This window comes from Crocuta crocuta, unplaced genomic scaffold (assembly GCF_008692635.1).
Source record: "Crocuta crocuta isolate KB4526 unplaced genomic scaffold, BGI_CrCroc_1.0 scaffold71, whole genome shotgun sequence".
NCBI classification, from domain to species: Eukaryota; Metazoa; Chordata; class Mammalia; order Carnivora; family Hyaenidae; genus Crocuta; species Crocuta crocuta.
Window position 1 is genome coordinate 492,788 of NW_027527548.1, and position 9,216 is coordinate 502,003.

Consider the following 9,216-nt stretch of genomic DNA (forward strand, 5'->3'; position numbering starts at 1 on the left):
GGACCAACATGTGGACCCTATACCGCAGGGACTGTAGATGAATTTAACTTAAAAGCGTTCATTTATGTCTCTATGCACTAGAAATATACAAAATGAGGGGCGCCTTGATGGCTCAGCGGGTTGAGCTTCTGACTCTTGATTTCAGCTCAGGTCATGATCCCGGGGTTGTGAGATTGAGCCCCGCCTCTGGCTCCGCGCTGAGTATGAAGCCTGCTTAAGAGTCTCTCTCTCTCCCTCTGCCCTGCTCGCTCGCTCGCTCTCTAAAATAGAAAAAGAAAAAAGAATAAGAAAAATAAAATATTAAAAAAAGGAAAATACAAAATGATTTGCCTAAAGTAGTGAAAGAAACTGACCTTTTCAAAAGAATTTGAATTTTTTTAATGAGTCCATTTAAAATATGAAACATAAGACAGAGAGAGGCTAGAAGTATTGATGCATGGGTTTGCATTCACTGTCTACTATGTTAGTGACCAATTTATTGACTTCAGACCATCAGCATGGAAGGAGGTTCCAGAAGAACATTGGGGTGGGGGGCAGGGATTAAAACTGGTGTGGGAAATGGACAGGAGCATGTGAGGGACTGTGTGGCCACTCTGCAGAATGGCCCAGAAGGTGACATGGACGGTTTGTCTACACTCGGCTGTCTACCCAGCTGTCCCTCTGGGTCAGTGGTCAGGGCTGCAGAGCTGTGTCATGCATGGATGCAGAGCAAGTAGGGCTTCCGGTCTGTCCACCTTGCAGGAGGTACCTTGGTCGGTCCCCAAGGCTCACCTGTCAGGCCGCTGCCCTGGGGCAAAGACACAATTATAAACACGTATCTCTAGCACTGCTGCAAAATCCTCCAAAATGCCATTAAATCGAATTTTGAAAAGGTAAACACTCCCCACTCAGCTGAACTGAGCCGAGCGAGGCGGTCGTGACATCAGACATTGCAGCTGGGATAGTGCTACCCCGAGAAGCTGCGTCTGAGTGACCAGGGCTTATTTCCTGGGAATGACAGGAGGGAGGAATCGACGCCTCCCTTGGCTCAGTCCAGCTCAGCCCATCCAGACTGGGGGGCTTTCCCTCGGATACCCGTGGGGCTGGCGGGGCACGTCCGGAGTGGGGAGCCAGAGAAAGGTGCGTCTTCTTGCGGACTGGTTCTCCTGCCAGACTCACCCAGGAAGCGGGTCCTCCTGAGAGAACTCGGAACACGGAGGCTGGTTGGTTCCTGGGTCTCTGCAGAAAGCCACACGTGTCAGAATTCAGCACGGGTCACCACCCAGTGGTTGTGGGGATCTGCATGTAAATTAAGACACAGGACAGGGGTCCTATAGCCCAGCACAGGGCACTTACCGAAGGGGGCATCCACCACGCGGGTCCAGATGCTTGATGATAGCCACTCATGCTCGGGAGTACCAGCCATCAAATACTTCTAACTCGAATGTGTGGATGAAATATGCCGATATAGAAAAAAATGTTGCCATACTCAATTTCTTAAAAAAATGTCCACCGTGGGCCAAACTAAAGCTTGTCTGAAGGCAGAGCGTAGCTCACAGACCCCCTTTAGGACATGTGGCTAAAAGGTCTGTGTAGAAAACTTTCGATCTGAATGCTAAAAGCACAGTCGGGACCCTAAAGTGTTCTCATCAACACCGCTTGCTTGATGGCCAGACAACTGCAGCCCAGACCAGAAATTCGCCCAGAGCCCTCAAATGGGGTGCCTGGGACACAACCAAAATGGAAACCAAAGACCATGGGAATTCAAAGCGAGTGTGGACCATCCTTCAAACTGAAAGGAAACACATACCTTGTGATATCTTGGGGGCTCCTGGCCAGAACCAGTGACTAATGCCATAGAATCCTAGGGCTGGCACAAGAAAAGGAACTACTTCAATAATAAATGTTCTTCAAATTTGATTTCCCAAACCTCATCCTTGAATTGACACACATCACCAAAAAGCTGTCTTCCCAAAGAATGGCTTTCGTCCAACTATGTTTACTCAGTATCGCTTCAGTGAAGGCTGGGATCATAAAGTCAAGTGTAAATCGCCACACACAGAACATTTACATTTTTTGTAAAACTATTACTGAGAATTTTATTCGTTATATTTAGAATGCCTCTCTGTACAAGAAACCCTGTTGCAATGTGACTTTCAGAACTCAGGACCCTGAAAATGCCTGTTTATTCTGATGTGTTCCTGGTCATTAAATAGCAAGAGCTATTAACACTATACTTTCCCTCTTTGCCCTGGCAGGTAGGAAGCTCAGATTTGACTTTTATATTAAGTTGCTATTTAAGGTGAAAACATTTTAAAGATACCACTAATAATGTTGGTTATGCTGGTCATTATCGGTTGATTGAGAAAAACGACAGGAAACTAATGAATTCAAAACCCCTCATAGATGAATCTGATATTTGTGGCTCACATTACAATGTATAATAACCTTAGTCTCCTAAAGACCAGTGATCAGCTGTTCTTTCTGGGTCTTTAGGCACATTAAATTGCATTCTCATGCGTATTTAGCAAAGTTGGTTGAGTTGGATTGAAGCTTGCCTGTGTATGAGATGCAAGATAGCAATCACTGATTACTTGCAATTAAAAGTCCATGTTTCTTTGGTGGCCCTGCTTCATGAATTGATCAGAGACTCAACCATTTGCTTTTTTGAAAATGAGGTATAATTGACGTGTAACATTGTATTAGTTTGGGGTATATGACATAATAATTGAATGTATATATTATGAAAGGATCACCACAATATATCTAGTTAACATCCACCACCGTACATAGTTATAAAATTTCTTGTAATGAAAGCTTTTAAGAATTTCTGTCTTAGCTGGGGCGCCTGGGTGGCGTAGTCGGTTAAACATCCGACTTTCGCTTAGGTCACGATCTCACGGTTCATGGGTTCGAGCCCCGCGTCAGGCTCTGTGCTGACTGCCAGCTCAGAGCCTGGAGTCTATTTCAGAGTCTGTATCTCCCTCTCTCTCTGACCCTCCCCTGCTCACGCTGTCTGTCTCTCTCTCTCTCCTAGAAATAAATAAAAATATATATATAAAAAAAAGAATTTCTGTCTTAGCAACTTTCACGTATGCAGTGCAGTATTTTTAACTGTCGTCACCATGCTGTCCCTTGTATCCTCAGGACTTTCTTATCACTAGAAGTCTGTACCTCTGGACCCCCTTCACCCATTTCATCCACCCCCCACCCCTGCCTGTTGCCTTTGGCAACCACCAATCTGTCCTCTGTTATCTATGAGCTCAGTGTTTTTTCTTAGATTCTTACATATACGTGAGATCATAGCAGTATTTGTCTCTCTGGCTTATTCCACTTAGCATAATGCCCTCGAGGTCCGTCCATGTTGTTGAAAATGACAAAGTTTCACTCATGTGGCTGAATGATATTTCCTTGCATGCACACACATTTTTATCCATTCGCCCATCGATGAACACTTAGGTTGCTTCCGTGTCCCGGCAATTGTAAATAATGCTGCAGTGACCATAGCGGCGCAGATGTCTTTTCAAGTTCATGTTTTCATTTCCTTCAGATCAATACCCAGAAGTGGAATTGCTGGATCATATGGTAGCTCTGTTTTTAATTTCACAAGGAAGCTCCAGAGCGTTTCCACTGTGGTGGCACCAATTTTCATTCCCACCGGCCGTGCACAAGGGCTCCCTTTCCTCCGCACCCTCACCCACACTTACCTCTTGTGCTTCTGAGAATAGCCACTGTAACAGGTGTGAAGTGATATCTCATTGTGGTTTTGATTTGCATCTCCCTGATGGTGGGGGACATTCATCACTCTTTCATATGCCTGCTGGCCACCTGGATGTCTTCTTTGGAAAAATGTCCATTCAGATCCTTTGCCCGTTTTTAAAATTATTGTTTGTAGTTTGCTACTGAGCCACGGGACGTCTTTATATGTTGTGGATATTAACCCTTTATCAGGTGTGAGAGTTGCAAATATCTTCTCCAATTCGACAGGTTGCCTTTTCACTTGGTTGATGGTTTCTTTGGCTGTGCAGAAGCTTATTAGTCTGGCGTGGTCCCAGTTATTTATGCTTGTCTTTAATTGCCTTTGCTTTTGGTGTCAAATCCAAGAACATCGTCACCAAGACTAATGTCACGTAATGGTTTCAGGTCTTGTGTTCAAGCCTTTGATCCATTTCCGGCTGGGGTTGGTGTATGATGTCAGGTCCAGTTTCATTTTGTGTGTGTGGCTGTCCAGTTTTCCCAGCACCAGTTATTGAAGAGACTGTCCTTTCCCCATTGTCTCCTTTGATGCCCATTAGTTGACCTTATATGTGCGGCTTTCTTTCTTTTCCAGGCTCTCTGTTCTGTTACACTGATCTGTATGTCCGTTTTAATGCCAACACCATACTGTTTTGATTACTACAGCTTTGTAATACAGTTTGTAATCAGAGAGCATGATGCCTCCAGCTTTGTTCTTCTTTCTCTACATTGCCTAGGCTATTTGGGGTCTTCTGTGGTCCCATACAAGTTTTAAGATGGTTTGTTCTGTTTCTGTGAAAAAATGCCGCTCGAAGTTAAATAGGGATTGTGCTGAATCTGTCCATTGTTTTGGGTAATGTGGACGTATTATAGTATTAATTCTTCCAACCCATGAGCACAGAATATCTTCCCACTTATTTGGGCCTTCTTCAGTTTCTTTCACAAATATCTTATTTCCAGTGTACAGGTCTTTCACCTCCTTGGTTAAATTTATTCCTAGGTATCTGATTCTTTTTGATGCAATTGTAAATGGCATTGTTTCTTACTTTTTCTTTCTGCTGGCCCATTGCTGGTGTATAGAGATGCAACAGAGTTTTGCATATTGATTTTGTATCCTGCAACTTTACTAATTTGTCCATCCTACCAGTTATTCTGGTAGACTCTCTAAGGGTATCTGTGTGTGATATCATGTCATATGCAAAGAGTGCAAGTTTAATGCTCCCTTCCCCGTTTGGTTGGCTTTTATTTCTTTTTCATATCTGATTGCTCTGGCTAGGACTTCCAATACCACACTGAAGAAAAGTGACAAGAGCAGAATCCTTGTCTTTTTTTTTATTTTATTTTTTTATTTTTTATTTTTTAATTTAAAAATGTTTTATTTATTTCTAGGAGAGAGAGAGAGAGACAGCATGAGCAGGGGTGGGTCAGAGAGAGAGGGAGTCACAGACTGAAACAGGCTCCAGGCTCTGAGCTGGCAGTCAGCACAGAGCCCGACGTGGGGCTCGAACCCGCGAATCGCGAGATCATGACCTAAGCGAAAGTCGGACGCTTAACCGACTAAGCCACCCAGGCGCCCCCAGAATCCTTGTCTTAATCCTGATCTTAGAGGAAAGGATTTCAGTTTTTCGCTGTTGAGTGAGTTAGCTCTGGGCTTATCATATATGGCCATTATGGTGTTGAGATACTCCTCTGTACCCATTCGGTTGAGAGTTTTTATCATAAATGAATGTTGAAGTTTGTCAAATGCTTTTTCCACATCTAATGAGACAATCATAAGATCTTTATCTTTCATTTTGTTAATGTGGTATAGCACACTTATTGATTTGCATATGGTAGACCCTTCCTGCATCCCTTGAATAAATCCCATTTGATCCTTTTAATGTATTGTTGAGTTCAGTGCGCTAATATTTTGTTGAGAGTTTTTGCCTCTGTGTTCATCAGAGATGTTGGACTGTGATTTTCTTTTCTTGTGGTGTCTTTGTCTGGTTTGGGGATCAGGATAATGCTGGCCTCATAGAATGAGCGTAGCAGTGTTTTCTCCTTTTCTGTTTTTTTGGGGAAAGTTGAAAAGGATTCACATTCATTCTTCTTTAAATGTTTGGTAGAACTCACCAGTGAAACCATCTGGCCCTAGACTTTTGTTTGTTGAGAGGTTTTTGATCCCTGGTTTAAGCTTCTTACTAATAAGTGATCTATTCCGATTTCCAACTTCGTCATGATTCAGACTTGGTAAGTTGTACGTTTCTAGGAATTTATCCACTTCTTCTAGGTTGTCCAATTTGCGAATGTATAATTACCCATAGTAGCCTCTTAAAGTTTTTTGGATTTCTGTGTAACATCCCTCATTTCTGGTTTTGTTTTGTTTTTTTTTTAAATGTTTTATTTATTTCTAGGAGAGACAGAGAGAGACAGCATGAGCAGGGGAGGGTCAGAGAGAGGAAGTCACAGACTGAAACAGGCTCCAGGCTCTGAGCTGGCAGTCAGCACAGAGCCCGACGCGGGGCCCGAACCCACGAACCGCGAGATCATGACCTAAGCGAAAGTCGGACGCTTAACCGACTAAGCCACCCAGGCGCCCCCCTCGTTTCTGGTTTTATTTATTTGAGTCTCTCTCTTTGTCTTGGTAAGTCTGGCTAAAGAGTTGTCAATTTGGTGGATCTTTTCAAAGAACCAGCTCTTAGTTTCATTGATGTTTTCTACTGTTGTTTTAGTCTCTATTTTATTTGTTTCCATCGTGATCTTTGTTATTCTTTTCCTTCTGCTAACTTGGAGCTTTGTTTGTTCCTGTTTTCCTAGTTCCTTGAGGTGCAAAATTAGGTGGTTTCTTTGAGATTTCTCTGTTTTTTTTTTTTTTAAACATTTATTTATTGTTGAGAAACAGAGGGAGACAGAGCATGAGCAGGGGAGGGACAGAGAGAGAAGGAGACACAGAATCTGAAGCAACTCCAGGTCTGGGCTGTCAGCACAGAGCCCAATGCGAGGCTCAAACCCACGAATGGTGAGATCATGACCTGAGCTGAAGTCAGACACTTAACCAACTGAGCCACCCAGCTGCCCCGAGATTTCTCTGGTTTCTTGATGTAGGCATTTATCGCTATGAACTTCCCTCTGGGAACTGCTTTTGCTGTATCGCATAAGTTCTGGGATGTTTAATTCCCCTTTTCATTTGTCTCAGGGTATTTTTTAAATTTCTCTTGGGTTCTTCTTCGGCCTAGTGCTTGTTCAGTTATATGTTGTTTACTCCCCACATATTTGTGAATGTTCCAGTTTTCTTCTCATGATTGATTTCTAGTTTCATACCATTGTGGTCAGAAAAAAGTTGCATGATACGGTTTTGGTTTTCCTAAATGTATTAAGATTTGCTTTGTGGTCCCACATATGATCTATCCTGGAGAATGTTCCATGTGCCCTTGATAGGAATGTGTGTTCTGTTGCCTTGGAATGGAATGTTCTGGAAATGTTAAGTCCATCTGGTCCAATGTGTCATTTAAGGCCAATGTTTCCTTACGATCATCTGTCTAGATGATCTATCCATGGAGGGAAGTGGGGCATTCAAGTCCCCCATGATTAATTTATTTATAAATAGACAGAAATAGCTGTCTATTTCTCCTATTAGGTCTGTTAATATTTGCTTTAGATATTCAGGTGTTCCTAAATTGATCAGAGGGTCCGCTGTTTTCCATTTCTCCTTGTACCCCATTGGTGAGAAACAAGTCACATGAGCACGTGTGACCACAGAGGAGGCTGGGAAGGGCAGCCTTTGTTCTGGGCGACCATTTTCCCAGCTACAAAGTCTTTTCTGTAGGAGGAGAAGAAAATGGGTATCGAGGGAAGATTAAAATCAAAGTACAGTAACGGTTCACAACCGCTTCTATATGTGATACCCTTTTGAGGACGGGAGATCAACATCATAACAGGTCATTTTTGCAAAAGTATTCAGGACTTGATCCGTCTTAACCCATTGACTCCTGAACCTCCCCCTGTGCAGTACTTACTACGTCCATATCCTTCCCAACTGTCTCTTCCTCGGTTCCCTCATAGACCAGAATTTTGTTTGTCAGTGGATTTGCGCATGCTTCAAACTAGCATCCCTTTAATTGCACAAAACCTTACATCTTTGGCCAGATTTGACCAGTTTCATTTTGCAATCCCCGTTCTTTCTGCTACCCGAGTTGGCAGCAGACTCCCCAAGGATGAAGTGGGAGATGCAGAGTAGAAAAAACAGCAGTTTGTTCACAGGTATTTCTAGGTGTTGGCTTCCTCTAGCTCTAGGAACCTGGATTGCAATTATAAACACCCTGAAAAGGATGAATTGCCTCCTCGGTTTCTACAAAATGCACTCAGACAACTTTTACACACGTCAGCTGCCCGACTGTGCTTCCTTACACACCCACGAGTCAGAGTTCTACCGTGTCCTTGGAATGAGATGCCTCCTCTGTCTCTGCAAAGCCATTGGGAGCAAGGACTCTGCCTGGGTTCGAATCCTGATTCCGCCACTTTCTTTTTTTTTTTTAAGTAAGCATTTTTTTAATTTAAATTTTAGTTTGTTAACATGCAGTGCGATATTGGTTTCAGGAGTAGCATCCAGCGATTCATCACTTACGTACAACGCCCAGTGCTCGTCCCAACAAGCAACCTCCTTAATGCCCATCGCCCTTCTAGCTAGCCCATCCCCCACCCACCTCACTCCATCAACCATCAGTTTGTTCTCTGTCATTAGGAGTCTTTCTGATTCCACCACTTTCTAACTGAGTGAATTTGGACAAGTCATTTAACCTCTTCATCTTAGTTACCCAACTAAGGATAAGGATGTTACTCAGCTCATAGGGTTTGTGAAGATCAAATATGTTAAAACAGAGTAAGCACTTGTGTGGTGTGAGCTCTGAGGATGGTGATGATTTCCACAAGCATCGTAGCATCACACCACCTCCCCCAGACCCATGTTCCTGTGAACGTCACATGGATAAGCTTGGGTGGGGAAACCCAGTTGTACACACCAATCAAAAAACTGGTGGCACATGCCCAACAGGTCTGGTGATCAGGAAACGGCAGATGAAGTCCATAGTGGCTGCAGCCAGTATTCAGAGGCCCCATCACAGCCAATATTAGTGGGGGAGGGCTAACAGGAAGCTCCACACGTTAGCGGTGGGAATGCACATCGGCACCTCCACGCTGAGGAACCATTTGGCAACTTCTGGCAAAGTGGAAATAAATCGAAGGCTATGGGAATGAGGAGGAGGAAACAGGCACGGAGGTGGCCCTTACGGATTCCCACTCCACTGCTTTGCAGGGGAGGGGGGGCCCCCTTTTCCAGCGCTTTCTGACGAATTAGACAGCAGTGCCCGTTGTCTCTCGTTGGGGTAGCGCTCTCTCCTTCCACGCTGCCGTCTGAGTCTGGCAGTTCTGAGGCTGTTTCTGTGGCCAGCTCTTGCCACCTGGTGCAGACTTTTGTAGAGATGTGGGCCCTGCTGGTGAGCTTTCCGCCCCTCCCTCATCGCGTTC

The 9,216-nt window shown here is 44.0% G+C and overlaps 1 protein-coding gene across 1 annotated transcript in view; it reads left to right on the forward strand.

Moving 5' to 3' along the window:
• Positions 1-9,216, forward strand: part of SULF2 (sulfatase 2) — a 115,090-nt gene that overhangs the window by 43,965 nt on the left and 61,909 nt on the right.